This window comes from Gracilinanus agilis, chromosome 6 (assembly GCF_016433145.1).
Source record: "Gracilinanus agilis isolate LMUSP501 chromosome 6, AgileGrace, whole genome shotgun sequence".
Lineage (NCBI taxonomy): Eukaryota > Metazoa > Chordata > Mammalia > Didelphimorphia > Didelphidae > Gracilinanus > Gracilinanus agilis.
The window spans coordinates 60,237,239-60,250,783 of NC_058135.1; the positions used below are offsets into that span (position 1 = coordinate 60,237,239).

Below are 13,545 nucleotides of genomic sequence, written 5' to 3' on the forward strand. Positions count from 1 at the left end.
GTGAACAATCTTTTAGTAAATGCCTACTGTGTATTGGAGGGTGTACGTATGTTCAAGGAGGACTAGTACCCCTGTCATAAGGGCTTGTGAAGCCCTCTTCAGAGCTGCTCATCCTCCTTTGGTGTCCACTTACCACCCAACTCTTACCTGTGGCTCCAAGAAGCTGTAGTATGTGTAGTGGCCATGCCCTGGGAAACCATCTCAGCAGATGGGCTAATCCAGGTTGAGGGCAACTGACAGACCATAAATCTGTCAGTGGATTGGGCAGATATGTACCCCAAGCTTCTCTTGGTGGAGTGGGTTAGAGGAGAACAATTCATTCCAATGGCCATGAAGTAGATGTTGAGGAATGCTTAGACCTTGTGTCAGACATCAAAGATGCCAAGACCATCCACTGTGTTCTGGGCCATCACAAGTTATTCTGACTTTTGTCTTGCCACTGGATGTTAATGATTCTGGAAGAGACAGTGATGCTGAAGACTTTGTGCAAATCTGCCACTTAAATTTAATTCCTATACAAGTCAAGATCACTCCATGATGCCATTGATCTTCTTTGAAAATGAAGGACAAACAACTATGTACCAGGTACTGTGATAAGAGCTGGGAATACAAATACAAGAAGAGAGGAAGATAATCTTTTCCCTCAAAGAGCTTCTAATAAAGAAGAATACATTCAGGAGGATATTCAAAAGCATGATTGTATTGTAGGGAGAAGGGCATGGTAGAGAAAGTCTAGAGCAGTGATTCCCAAAGTGGGCGCTATTGCCCCCTGGAGGATGCTGCAGAGATGCAGGGAAGCGGTGATGGCCACATTTTTTTTTTTGTATTACATTTTATTCTGAGTTCAATAAATAGTTTCATGATTTCCAGGGGGCACTAAATAATATTTTTTTTTCTGAAAGGGGGCCAAAAAAGTTTGGGAACCACTGGTCTAGAGAGTCAAGCATGGAGCTGAAAGAAGAATAAAGGTTTGGCTGACTTGAAGATGTTCTTTAAAATGAAGTGGTTCTGGGAGGAATCACCCAATCAGAGAAAGATACCCTAGAGGCAGAATATACTTTCAGTATGTAAAGTCCAAGTACAGGATGATCATAATACAGCTACCAATAATCATTCAATTGGCAAACATTTGTTAAATTCTACAATGTGCCAGCTAGACGGCACAGTAGATAGAGTATCTGGGCACGGAGTCAGGAAGACTCAACTTCTGAATTCAGATCCCTTAGACACTAGCTATGTGAACACCTGGGCAAGTCCTTTAACCATGTTTGCCTCAGATTCCTCATCTGTAAAATATGCTGGAGAAGGAAACAGTAAATAACTCCATTATCTTTGCCAAGAAAATCTCAAATGGGGTCACAAAGAGTCAGACATGACAAACAACAGAAAAATAATAATAATGTGCCAGGTATTGACCTAGGTGCTGGTGAAATAAGGAGAAAGAAACAATCATAGTCCTTCGGAAGTTCATAGATAGGTGACATGTCAGATAGATGAACATGCACTTACTAAAATAAGGTTGTTAAAAATTCACCCAAAATCAGATATTAATTCCAAAAGACCACCGAGTTCAAATAAAATGATTCCTTCAGAAGAATTATTCTAATCCTCTCCCTTCTACCCCTAAACTTTTAGAGCAATGTCTGTATATCTCTTTTAACTTATGATGTCCTGATTTTCACGAATGAATGAAAAACTAGTTACTACACACTCACTATGGTCAAGTTATTGCTCCACAGTGATTTGGGTTCTTGATTCTCCTGATGAGATCTAAAGTTTCTCAAAGGAAGAAATTGTATCTTTGTCTATCTCCCCCAGAACCCGGTACCATTCCTCATGTACAAGAAATGTGCAATAAATGGTTGTTGAATTAGGTAGTGAGTCCTATTCAAAATGAGTATTCTGGAATTTGGACATGGGGTAAGGGTAGTTCTTGACCCTACTGAGGGGAAAGGAAAGGTATTTCTCAAATCTTTGTGAATCTGACTCATGGATAATGGGATACTTAGTCATGCTACAGTCATACTGATTCCCTAAATTTCATCACCTACTCCTTATCACTTGTACATGAAACCCATATTAGTGGGGTCTATCCAATGTCCCCATAGCATGCACTAAGAAAAATCCAATAGGGCTATTTCTCTTGGGCAAATGACCCCTAACAAGTTGTCATTCAGTCGTGTCCAACTCTTTGTGGCCCCATGGTCTACATTGTGTGTGTGTGTGTGTGTGTGTGTGTGTGTGTGTGTGTGTGTGTTAGCTAAAATACTGGAGTAGTTTTCCATTTCCTTCTCATGCTCATTTTACAGATGAGGAAGCTGAGGCAAATAGTCTCATGTGACTTGTCCAGGATCACATAGCTTGTAAGTGTCTGAAGCTGGATTTGAACTCAGGAAAATGAGTCTTCCTAACTCCTAGCCCAGTACTTTATCCACTGCACCTCCTAGTTGCTCATGACCTGACCCTATGAACTTGTCCATGGAGTTTTCTTTGCAAAGATACTGGAGGGGCTTTCCATTTTCTTCTCCAGAGTGTCTCCATTTTACAGATGAGGAACTGGGACAAATAGAGGTTAAGTGACTTGGTTCCACAGCCACTAAGTGTCTGAGGCTAGATTTTGAACTCAGGTCTTCCTGACTCCAGGCCCAGTGCTTGACCCTCTGACTTACCTAGCTGCCTCCTTCCTAGGCCACATCCCCATGAATATAGTTTCCATGAGCAAATGTCCCCACTCAGGTTACAGTCCTTATCCTGGTGGTAAGTGCTACTTTGAGATGACCTCCAGCTACAGTAAAGGACACAGCAAGTAAATATCAGCATGAGGTGTGAAAATGAAACACCACAGGGAAAAGCAAGACCTTTTTTACCTTGTGTTGGCCATGCAGATGATCGCCAGTGACCTTTTCCTTGCTTAATATAGCAAAGGGAACTTTATTTAAGATTGTTCTTGGCCTTCAGCACACAACAGATGTGTGTTCTTTGCTAGCTAGAGCTCTTTTTCTTCTATAATTCCCTTGCATATACATCCATTACCTATTGGATTTATGGTGAAATGGACTTTAAATACTTTTTTCAGTTATTATTGAAAACTTTCCTTATTTTGGGAATCTAGGAAAAGTAAAATGGAAGACTGTGAAATTGGAGGAAATAATTATGAATAGCATATTAATATAATGATGAATAGCATATGAAAATAATATTTTAAATCCTTAAAATGAACAAAAAATGATACCAATATAATAAGTTTATAATAGGAATAAATAATTGTGTAAGTGTGATTATGGAAGTTGTAAATCAAAATGGATTGTTTTTCAATGAAATTACATTTTTTCACTTAGCATCAGGCATGGCTATTATCCTTAAATTAGTTTTCTGAAAGGGGTCATGAGGTGATGCTGGTTTATCCTGGCTTTCTCACCTGGTGTCCCAGTTCAAAGCCTATAATAGAGGCCTCCATTCTTTCTTCTCCCTCTCTTCTTAGCCCATAAATCCTACTTCTGACTCATCATTCCCCCGAAATGGCTATCTCCAAAGTTATCCATGATCTCAGAGTTACCAAATCCAATGTTCTTTTCTCAGTCTTCATTCTCCTTGACCTCTTTGTGGATTTTGACACTGTCGATGAACCTCTCCTCCTGTATGCTCTATTCTCTCTAGGTTCTTAGGGCACCATTCTCTCTTGGTTCTCCTGCCACCACTCTGACCATTCCTTCTTAGTCTTCTTTTTGGATCCTCATCCAGATCATACTTTCTCACCATAGATGCTCCACAGGTTTCTCTCTAGGGCCTTCTTCTTTTCTCTCTCTATACTACCACTTGGTGATCTGATTGGCTTCTATGGATTTAATTACTATCTCTATGCTGAAGGTTCTTGGATCTACCTATCTTTCCCTAATCTCTCTACCAACCTCCAATAATCTTGCATCTCTGAGAATCTTTCAAACATCTCAAACTGGGTTCCAGTAGACATCTTAAATTCAGTATGTCCAAGACAAACTAATTTTATTTTCCTTTCCTCCTTCTACAGCCACCTTCCCTATTACTGTAGAGGGCAATGCCACCCTTCCAGTCCCTTTGACTCATTTTACTCTTCACTAACTTTCGCCTCCCATATCCAATCTATTTCCAAGACCTATCTATCAATTTCACCTTTGTGACATCTTTGGAATTCATCCCCTTCTCTCCTGTGACCCTGACCCCATTTTAGAGCAGGACCTCATCACCTCATGTCTGGATAATTGCAATAGTTTGCTGGTGGGTCTGCCTGCCTCAAGTCTCTCCCCATTCCAATCCATACTCTATTCACCAACATAATTTTTCCTAAAGTGAAAGTCCAGTGATATCATTCCCATACTCAATAAACTCCAGTGGCTCCTTATCACTTCTAGGATAAAAATACAAAATCCTCTATTTGGCATTCAAAGACCTGCATAACCTAGTCTTATCCTGCCTTTTCAGTTAGCTTACACCTTACTCCCCACTACATATTTTTTAATTCACTGACAATAGTCTCATTGACCCACAAAAAAGACACTCCATCTCTTGGCTCTGGATATTCTCTCTGACTGTCTCCCAGGCCTGGGATGTTCTTCCTCATCTTCTTTTACTGGATTTCTTTACTTTCTCTGAGTCCCAACTGAAAGCTCACTTTCTCCTGGAAAATTTTCCCAACCTCTCTTAACTCTATTCACTTCCCTTTTTTAATTATTTTTTTATTTATGGTGCAGATTTATTGCTTGGACATATTTGTTGCCTCTCCCGTGAAGCTGTTAGCTCTTTTATGATAGGAACTGTCTATTTTCTCTCTCTCTCTTTTAAAGAAATTGTTATTCCTAATAATTAGCACAGTAGTCTGACCGAGAGCAAATACTTAAAAACATTCATACTCTGACCCAACGTATAGCCTTGTGACATGGCTGCTTGGTTAGATGTACAGTCAGACATTAGCCCATATTGTGAAATGCCATCCTGTATTAGTGCCAGGTTCTAAATAAATTAACTAAGTTGTCAAAAGAGCTTATCTTTAATGAGCAGACTGAATACAGTGAAGTAGAAGACCATAGGGAAATAAAAATGGGCACACAATAACAGAAAAATTCACAACCTAAATAGGTCCAGAAAGTTAGCCTTTATGATAGATGTGTAATAGGTATGTGAAAGTTGAAATTTAAAATGGGTGAGTCTGCAGAGAAATTATAACCTCCTCATATTTCATTTCTTTGGTCCCACTGTTATGATTTTTAACAAAAATTTGGGATTTTTAATGGACAGTGAGGTCAGTATATATCAATAGTGTGATGCAGATGCAAAAAAAAAAAAAAGGTAACATAACTTTAGGTGGTATATTAAGAGAAGTTCAATTCCCAGAATGAAGGAGGTGATAATCCTGCCATACTCTGTCCTGCTCACACCACACTGGCAGCACTGTGTTTAGTTCTGGGCACCAGATTTTATTTTATTTATTTTTAGATTAGGGCTTCCTATGTTCCTTGGGCTGGCAGTGTAGCAGCCTCCCACTGATTGACATAGAAGGATTAATTTATTCCATTTCTCCAATGTGGGCTATTTCTCCCCTTTATAGGCATAACCGTGGTCTGCCTGGGGTACTAGGTTTTAGAAAGAATATTGACAAATTGTAAAAGGTCAAGAGAGATAATAGATAATAGCTGGACACCATATTATACAGTGGTTAGTGGAAAGAAGGGCTGTTGAGTCTGAAGAAGACAGGCTTTAAGAAGACAGGAGTGTCTGAAAGACTGTCATGGGGGAAAAAAAATCAAACTTATTTTTCTTGACCCCAAATGGTAGAATTAGGAGCAATCAATGAAAATTTTAGAGGCAAATTTAGGCCTCATAAAAGGAAAATTTCAGTGGTATTTCAAAGTACAATGGGCTGCCAAAGGAGAATTGGTTTACCTAGATTCCCTGAGTCAATAAATCAGGATTCCACCTCAGTCTCTTTAGCTTCTAGGATTATAAACTTTCCCTTTTAAGAGACATGTTATTATTGTCAGTTGCATCAGTCATGTGAGGTTTCTCTTGGCAAAAATATTGGAGTAATTTGTCATTTCTTTCTCTATCTCATTTTAAAATTGGAGAAGCTGAGGCAGAGTGGGTGGGTCACATAGCTAGTGTCTGAGGTCAGATTTGAACTCAGGAAGATGAGTCTTCCTGACTCCAGGCCCAGCTGGATCTCTATCCACTGTGCCACTTAATTGTCCCAGAGAAGGTAGAATGAGTTAATATTATAAAGGGTTCTGTAAATCTTAAAGCTCTATATAAATCAGTGATTCCCAAAGTGGGCTCCACCACCCCCTGGTGGGTGCTACAGCGATCCAGAGGGTGGTGATGGCCACAGGTGCATTTCTGAGTTCAATAATTTCATAATTTCAAAGTTCAATGTTTCTAATTAACATCTTTCTTTACTATATTTTACGAAAAAGGTAGAAACATTAATACATTTATCTTTCCTATTAATTGCTATTAAAATTTAAAATAAATTAATTTCCAGGGGGCTAAGTAATATTTTTTCTGGAAAGGGGGCAGTAGGCCAAAAAAGTTTGAGAACCACTGATATAAATGTTAGCTATATTATTATTATTATTATTATTTAAACTTTGCAAATAAGTTTCAAGGAGGGGCAGAGATAGATAAGTGATTACCAACTAGAGAGGTTTTCCTAGAGTAAGTGGTTGTGGCATCTTAGCTGGACATTACAAGTTTCAAAAAATAAATATGAATTGGAGCCAAAGGGAAGTAGGGTGATATATTCTAGCATGTACAGCAAAGAGAAAGCCTTGAAGCCTAGATTATAGATGAAGAATACTGAATTGTCTAGTTTAGCTGGAAGGGAAAAGAGGAGATACATTAAGAAATTAGCTGATAAGTAGCAATTAAGTGATTAATATATGGTAGTCACAGCTAAGCACAGGTGATTCAGTCATTTGGTCCTTTTTCAGTTGTATTCCACTCTTCATGAACTCCATTTGGAGTTTTCTTGACAGAGATATTGGAGTGGTTTGCCTTTTCCTTCTCCCATTCATTTTAGTGAGGAAACTGAAGTCATCAGGGTTCAATGACTCGTCCAAGGTCACACAGCTAGTATGTGTCCAAAGTCTGATTTGAATTCAGGTTTTATTGACACCAAGCCTGGTACTCTATTCCAGATGATGATACTAATACAAAAATGAGGCAGCCTCTTCCCTCAAGTATCTCATATTAGACTCAAATTGTTCACAGATAAGTATTGATACATTGTTTTAAAAACTGATGATGTTGTTCAGTTTAGGTGAGAAGCTATTGGAGTTTGAACTAGGGGAGTCAATGTGAGCAGGAATAAGGGGATGGATGTGAGAGATATAGTGGATGTAGAATTGGCAGAGATTGTCTTTTGGCCATTTCCTGGTCCCAATCATCCCATCAGTTGCCAAGTATTAGGAGATGAGAGATCCTGGGTTCAAATGTGGCCACAGATACTTCCTAGCTGTGTGATCCCGGACAAGCCACTCAGTCCCAGTTTCCTATCCCTTACCATTCTTCTACTTTGGAATGGTTGCTTAGTTTTGATTCTAAGACAGAAGGTAAGAGTTTAAAAACACCCCAGACTTATTAAGTACCTATTATGTGCCAGGCACTGTGTCAAGCACCAGAAAATGAATGAGAGTGAAGAGTTAAGGATGACTCTTCAAGTGATGAATAGTAATAGCTATCATTTAGATAGAACCTGTTATGTGCCAAGTACTTTACAAATATTATTTCATCATCTGGAAGAACAAAAGACCAAGAATATCAAGAGAATTGACAAAAAAATATGGAGGAAGGAGGCCTGGCAGTGCCAGATATCAAACTATACTATAAAGCAGTAAACCTCAAAACAATTTGGTACTAAGAAAGAGAATGGCAGATCAGTGGAATAGAATAGGTAATTAATGCATGACAATTAATGCCCATCGAAATTTAGCATTTGATAAACCCAAAGATCCAAGCTTTTGGGAAAAGAACTCACGGGTAGAAACTGCTGGAAAAACCAGAAAGCTGTATGGCAGAGATTAGGCATGGACCAACATCTCATGTTATATACCAGGATAAAGTCAGAATGGATACTTGATCCAGAAATAAAAGGTGATACTATAAACAAATTAAAGGAACATGGAAAAGTTTGCTTGTCAGATTTATGGATTAGGAAAGAATTTATGAGCAAACAAGATATAGAGAACATTATGAAAAATGGAATGGATAATTTTGATTAAATTAAATAAATAAATAAAACCAATGCAACCAAATCTGAAAAAAAAATTTTATAGCAAGTAACTCTGACAAAAGCCTCATTTCTCAAATATATGGAGAATGGAGTCACTTTTACAAGAATACAAAACATTTCCCATCAAGAAATCAATTTGCCCAGCTGTGTGACCCTGGGCAAGTCACTTGATCCCCATTGCCCACCCTTACCACTCTTCCACCTATGAGACAATACACCAAAGTACAAGGGTTAAAAAAAAAAAAGAAAAAAAAAAGAAATCAATTTGGTCAAAGGATATGAACAGGTAGTTCTCAGAGGAAGAGATTAAAACTTCTCAAAATCATATTAAAAAATGCTTCAAGTCACCATTGATTAGGGCAGTGATGGGCAATCTTTTGAGCTTGATGTGTCAAAATTTGCCAAAAAACTGAGCATAACTCAGGTGGTATGTCACTTAGAGAAAAAAACCCCATAATTTCATGATATTTATAGTTTAAATAACAAAAAATGTATAATTGTAATATATAACTGTATTTAATAAACCAAAATAGGTAAATTAATATAGGTAGAATTGCCATCTATAGTGCACAGAGTGTTTACACTACACCACAGCAAATGTTTCATCCTCAATATGCAGCCCCATACTTTTCTGTATGTGGCCACATGTGACCGCATGTCACAGAAAATGGCTATGCGCGTCATGTGTCATAGGTTTGCCATCACCGGATTAGAGAAAAGCTAACTAAAACAACTCTGAGATATCACCTCACACCTACCAGATTGACTAACACAACCAAAAAGAAAAAGGATAAATGTTGGAGGATGTGTGGGAAAACTGAGACACTAATACACTGTTGGTGGAAATGTGAATGGACATAACCATTCTGGAGAGTAATATGGAACCAGGCTCAAAGGACCACAAAACTACCTCTACCCTTTGACTTATCAATATCACTACTAGTTCTGTATCCCAAAGAGATCAGAGATAAGGGAAAAGGATCTACCTGTACCAAAATATTTCTAGCAGTTCTTTTTGTAGTAGCAAAGAGTGGGAAACTGAGGATTGTCCATCACTCGTGATTTAGATGAATGAGTTGTGGCATATGGTGGTAATGGAATACTATTGTGCCATAAGGAATGATGAACAGGATGAGTTTATAAAAACCTGGAAAGACTTATATGAATTGATACAAAGTGAAGTGAGCAGAACCAGGAGAATGATGTATACAGTAATAGAAATATTATCCAATGATAGCTGAAAAAGACTAAACCGTTATCAGCAAAGCAAGTCTCCATGATAGCTACAAGGGACTCATGAAGAAAATGCTGTTCATAACCAAAAAAGGAATTATGAGACTCTGAGAGCAGATCAAAACATGCCATCTTTCACTATATATCCTTCACGAGATTTCTATTGTATGTATGATGCTTCTTCTATCATGACATGAGCAATATGGACATATGTATTACATGGAAGTATAACTATAAACTATATCAGACTATTCACTGCCTAGAGGAGGAGGAGGGTAGAGAGAGAAAATCTGAATTTTAAAATGTCGAAAAACAATTGTCAAAAATTTGTTCCTGCATGTAACTGAAAAAAATAAAAACATAAATAAATAAAAATTTAAAAACCAAATATTGTTTCATTTGAGTCTAACAACAACACTATATGGTGGATGATAGCATTATCTCCATTTTATAGATGAGGAAAGAAAGAATGGCCTTTTCAGTGATTTGCCTTGGATCACACAGTTAGCATCAGAGGCCAGATTTGAACTCAGGTCTTCCTGATTCCAAGTCTGATACTGTGTCTGCTGTATTACATAGTTGTCAATCTATCTTGGTGAATGGAAGAATGATAGTGCCTCTCATTATAAGTAAGGATGCTTAGAAGAAAGTGGGTTTACGGAGAAAGATTTCAAATTCCATTTCATGCATGCTGAATTGGTGTTCCTGTGGGACTTCCTAATGGAGATGCCCAGCAGGCATTTGGAGATGAAGGCTGTATATGTAGTGTTACAGTGAGATAAAGGTGGACAGCCCAGGCAGTGGCAGGTGGTGCAAGACCTTAACTGTCAATTTGTTTAAAAATTATTGGATGGACAGCAGGGAGCCTCTGAAGGTTTCGAAGGGAAATTCATTGGACTTTAGAAGATGGAAGAAAGGAATCCTAAAGAAAGCAGGAGAGGAATTGAATAGAACAGTCTGTCCAGAAGCCCCAAGTACCACGTCTGGCAGGTCTGCCTGAACAAAGGACGTTGTAGTTTAAGTTAATCAGTGTACAAATGAACACATTCACTCTCTGGTGACCGTTTTGGTGTCTAAAGCTAAAATGAATACAGGCAGAACTGGGATTTCCAAATGACAGATATCATGATGACACTGTGGAGAAAAAGTGTATTTGGCTTTTCAAAAGTATACAGATAGCAAGTGGTCTACACTGCAAAGGTACAGCTTGGGTAAAGGTACCATACATTCAGGAGGTTGCGATCACATAGCCCATGGCTGGCTGGCTGAGCTGATTACAGCAGAGGTCATTAGGATGGATCACAAATGTAAGAGCAAAATGGGCTTGTTTCAAGAGAAGGATCCAAGCCAACAGAGGATGAAAAATGAGATGGCAGATCATTTTACTCTGAGTGGTCTGCTCATGGAAATTCTTTAACCATCATTTCTAGGAGTACTATGTTGCTGTCACTACTACACAGTAATAATCATAATGAGCATAGGTATAATATGGTTATTTTATATATATTGACGTATATATAATATATAAGATTTGAAAAGTGCCTTACAAATATCTCATTTGATCCTCATAACAACCCTGGGAGGTAAGGGATATTATTATCCCCACTTTATAGAATAAGGAAATTGAAGAAAACAGAGGTAAAGTGATTTATTCAAGGTTACATAGCTAATAAGCATATGAGGCAGGATTTGAACACAGTTCTTCCTGACTCCAGGTCCAGCACTCTAACCTCTGCACCACTTAGCTGCCTAAGCAATGAAATGGCTAGGGGCAGCTAGGTGGCTCAATGATTAGAGAGACAGGTCTGGAGATAGGAGGTTCTGGGTTCAAATTTGGTTTTAGACATTCCTTAGTTGTGAGGTAAGTAGCTTACCTCTAATCTTACTATTCTTCTACCTTGGAACTGAAAGTCAGGATCAATTCTAAGACAGAAGATAAGGATTTAAAAAAGTGAAATGAAATGGTTAAATTCCACCATCTTGCGAAGAGACCAACATAAGTAAGACCACCTGCATTCTAGGGGAGGGAGAAAAAAGTAGCCGGAAAGCTGCAGAAAGAATGAGCCAGGCTAGGAGAAGTCAGTCCCCTTTGATGACAACCCAGTGATGATAAAAGCTAGCATTTACATGACACTCACGCTTTGTAGAGCTTTACACTCATTGTCTCTGATGACTATAGTTAGATTCTGGCTGAGTGTCCAATTGATATTGACAGGATATATTGATATGGACTCCACTGCTGCTCTGCTTTTTTGTTCTTTATTTCCCTTCCCTTTAAAGCAAATAGCTTCTCCCTAGACCACTTCCCTTCCTCCCATCCTTCTGGCAAATCCCACCCACCCAGCCTCAAGCCTTTCAAAGTAAAGGTGTGAAATGCTTAGCCCAGCTGGACCTCTAAAAGAACTTCTGGGAGGATATTATAAAAATAATAAAAGGGAGAAAATGAACGTACCCATTCAAATGGGCTATAGAAGGAAAAAAATAAGAATACCTGTTTAGCATATGATGTCAGAATCACGGCATCTAGCCCCCATAGTATAGTTATCTTTGCTCTGTTCTCTGTGCTGCTCTTAATTCTGCCAAGTCACTGGGAAATCACATGCCCTCATTCACAAGGAGGAGGACTGGGTGACAGCGTGTAAGGATCAGCACAAAACTGTATCACCACTATGGGAAAAATAGCTCACCGAATGATGCTCTGATGATGTCAGTAGTGTGCTCTTTGAATATGAAGAACAGCATGTTTTTACATACACAGTCAAAGAAGAATAGAGAAAAATAGTCGGTTTCCTGGCAGATTGGGAGTGGAAAACCAACTAAGATAATTTAGGGGAAGCTATTTTTAGCAGTGCTAAAAAGTTAATGGAGCATCCCAAGATAATTCATTTATTTCCAGAAAGGGTAACGCTGAGGGAAAGCAGCTTAGGACTTATACCTAGCATGACAACTAAAATGAACAATGCACTTTTGAGAGCTAAAAAGGGAAAATTGCAGAGTTTCATAAATGTAATTTCAATAGCCTGGTAACAAAGTTAATGCCCATTATTTGGGGAATGATTAAGAAATTTGTGGTGCATTAATTATCATATTAACTCTATGCTGTAATAAATAATGGGTGTCATGAATGTTGTGAATTCCAGGAAGGCCTATCTGAACTGATGCAAAGTGAAAAAGGCAGATCCAGGAAAACAAAATTATACCCATATAAAGGCAAACAGCAAAGATGACCACCACAATCACAAAACTTAAACAAAACTTAATGTGGTATAATTATAATGACTTAGTCCCAAAGAAGAAAAATGAGAAAACCCTCATTGCTTTGTAGAGATGGAAGACTCATGTGGAAAAAAATAAACTATCAGTTTTCTTTTTTTGTTTGTTTTCCTTTGTTATATGGAAGGGATAGGGAAAGAATATATGTGGAAATGTGGGTAACATAAAAAGAAGGAATTAATAAAATGCATTTTTAACATTTTCTTCCTTAGACTATGCAAAATGAAATACACTTTTTCAATTTTCTTCTTGTTTTTGCTTGATTTGTCTGAGCTAGTTAGCTAAATGGACTTCTACCTTTGGCATCACTTTACTGGCTTCTTTTATCTTATCTTTGGAAGTAATGCCACAGATAGTATTTTTATGGCACCCAGAGGTTTCCAAAGTACTTTATTTAAATTAACTGATCTCATAGAAACTGGGTGAGGTAAGTGTTATTATTATCCCATTTTACAGATAAGCGAACTGAGCAAATAAAGGTGAAGTGACTTGCCCAGGGACATTTAGCTAGTAAATGCCTGAGGCTAGATTTGAACTCATGTCTTCTGATTCTAAGCCTAGCACTCTATCATTTTAGAGCTGACAAGGGACCTCAGAAAGTACCTAGACCCTCCTACTCATTTTACAGAGGAAGCTGAGGCTCATGAAAATGAAACAACTTGTCTTGAGATCATATTGCCAGTATATATAAAACCAGGCTCTTAACTGATATGCTTTACTTCTGAATCTGGCACTGTTCTGACAATGGAAACAGTGCTTTATGGTCCTTGTGGTGTATA

The 13,545-nt window shown here is 38.2% G+C and overlaps 1 protein-coding gene across 1 annotated transcript in view; it reads left to right on the forward strand.

Annotated features, from left to right (window-relative positions):
* Positions 1-13,545, forward strand: part of LOC123252257 (glutamyl aminopeptidase) — a 117,658-nt gene that overhangs the window by 34,456 nt on the left and 69,657 nt on the right. The gene's annotated exons all lie outside the window — the stretch shown is intronic.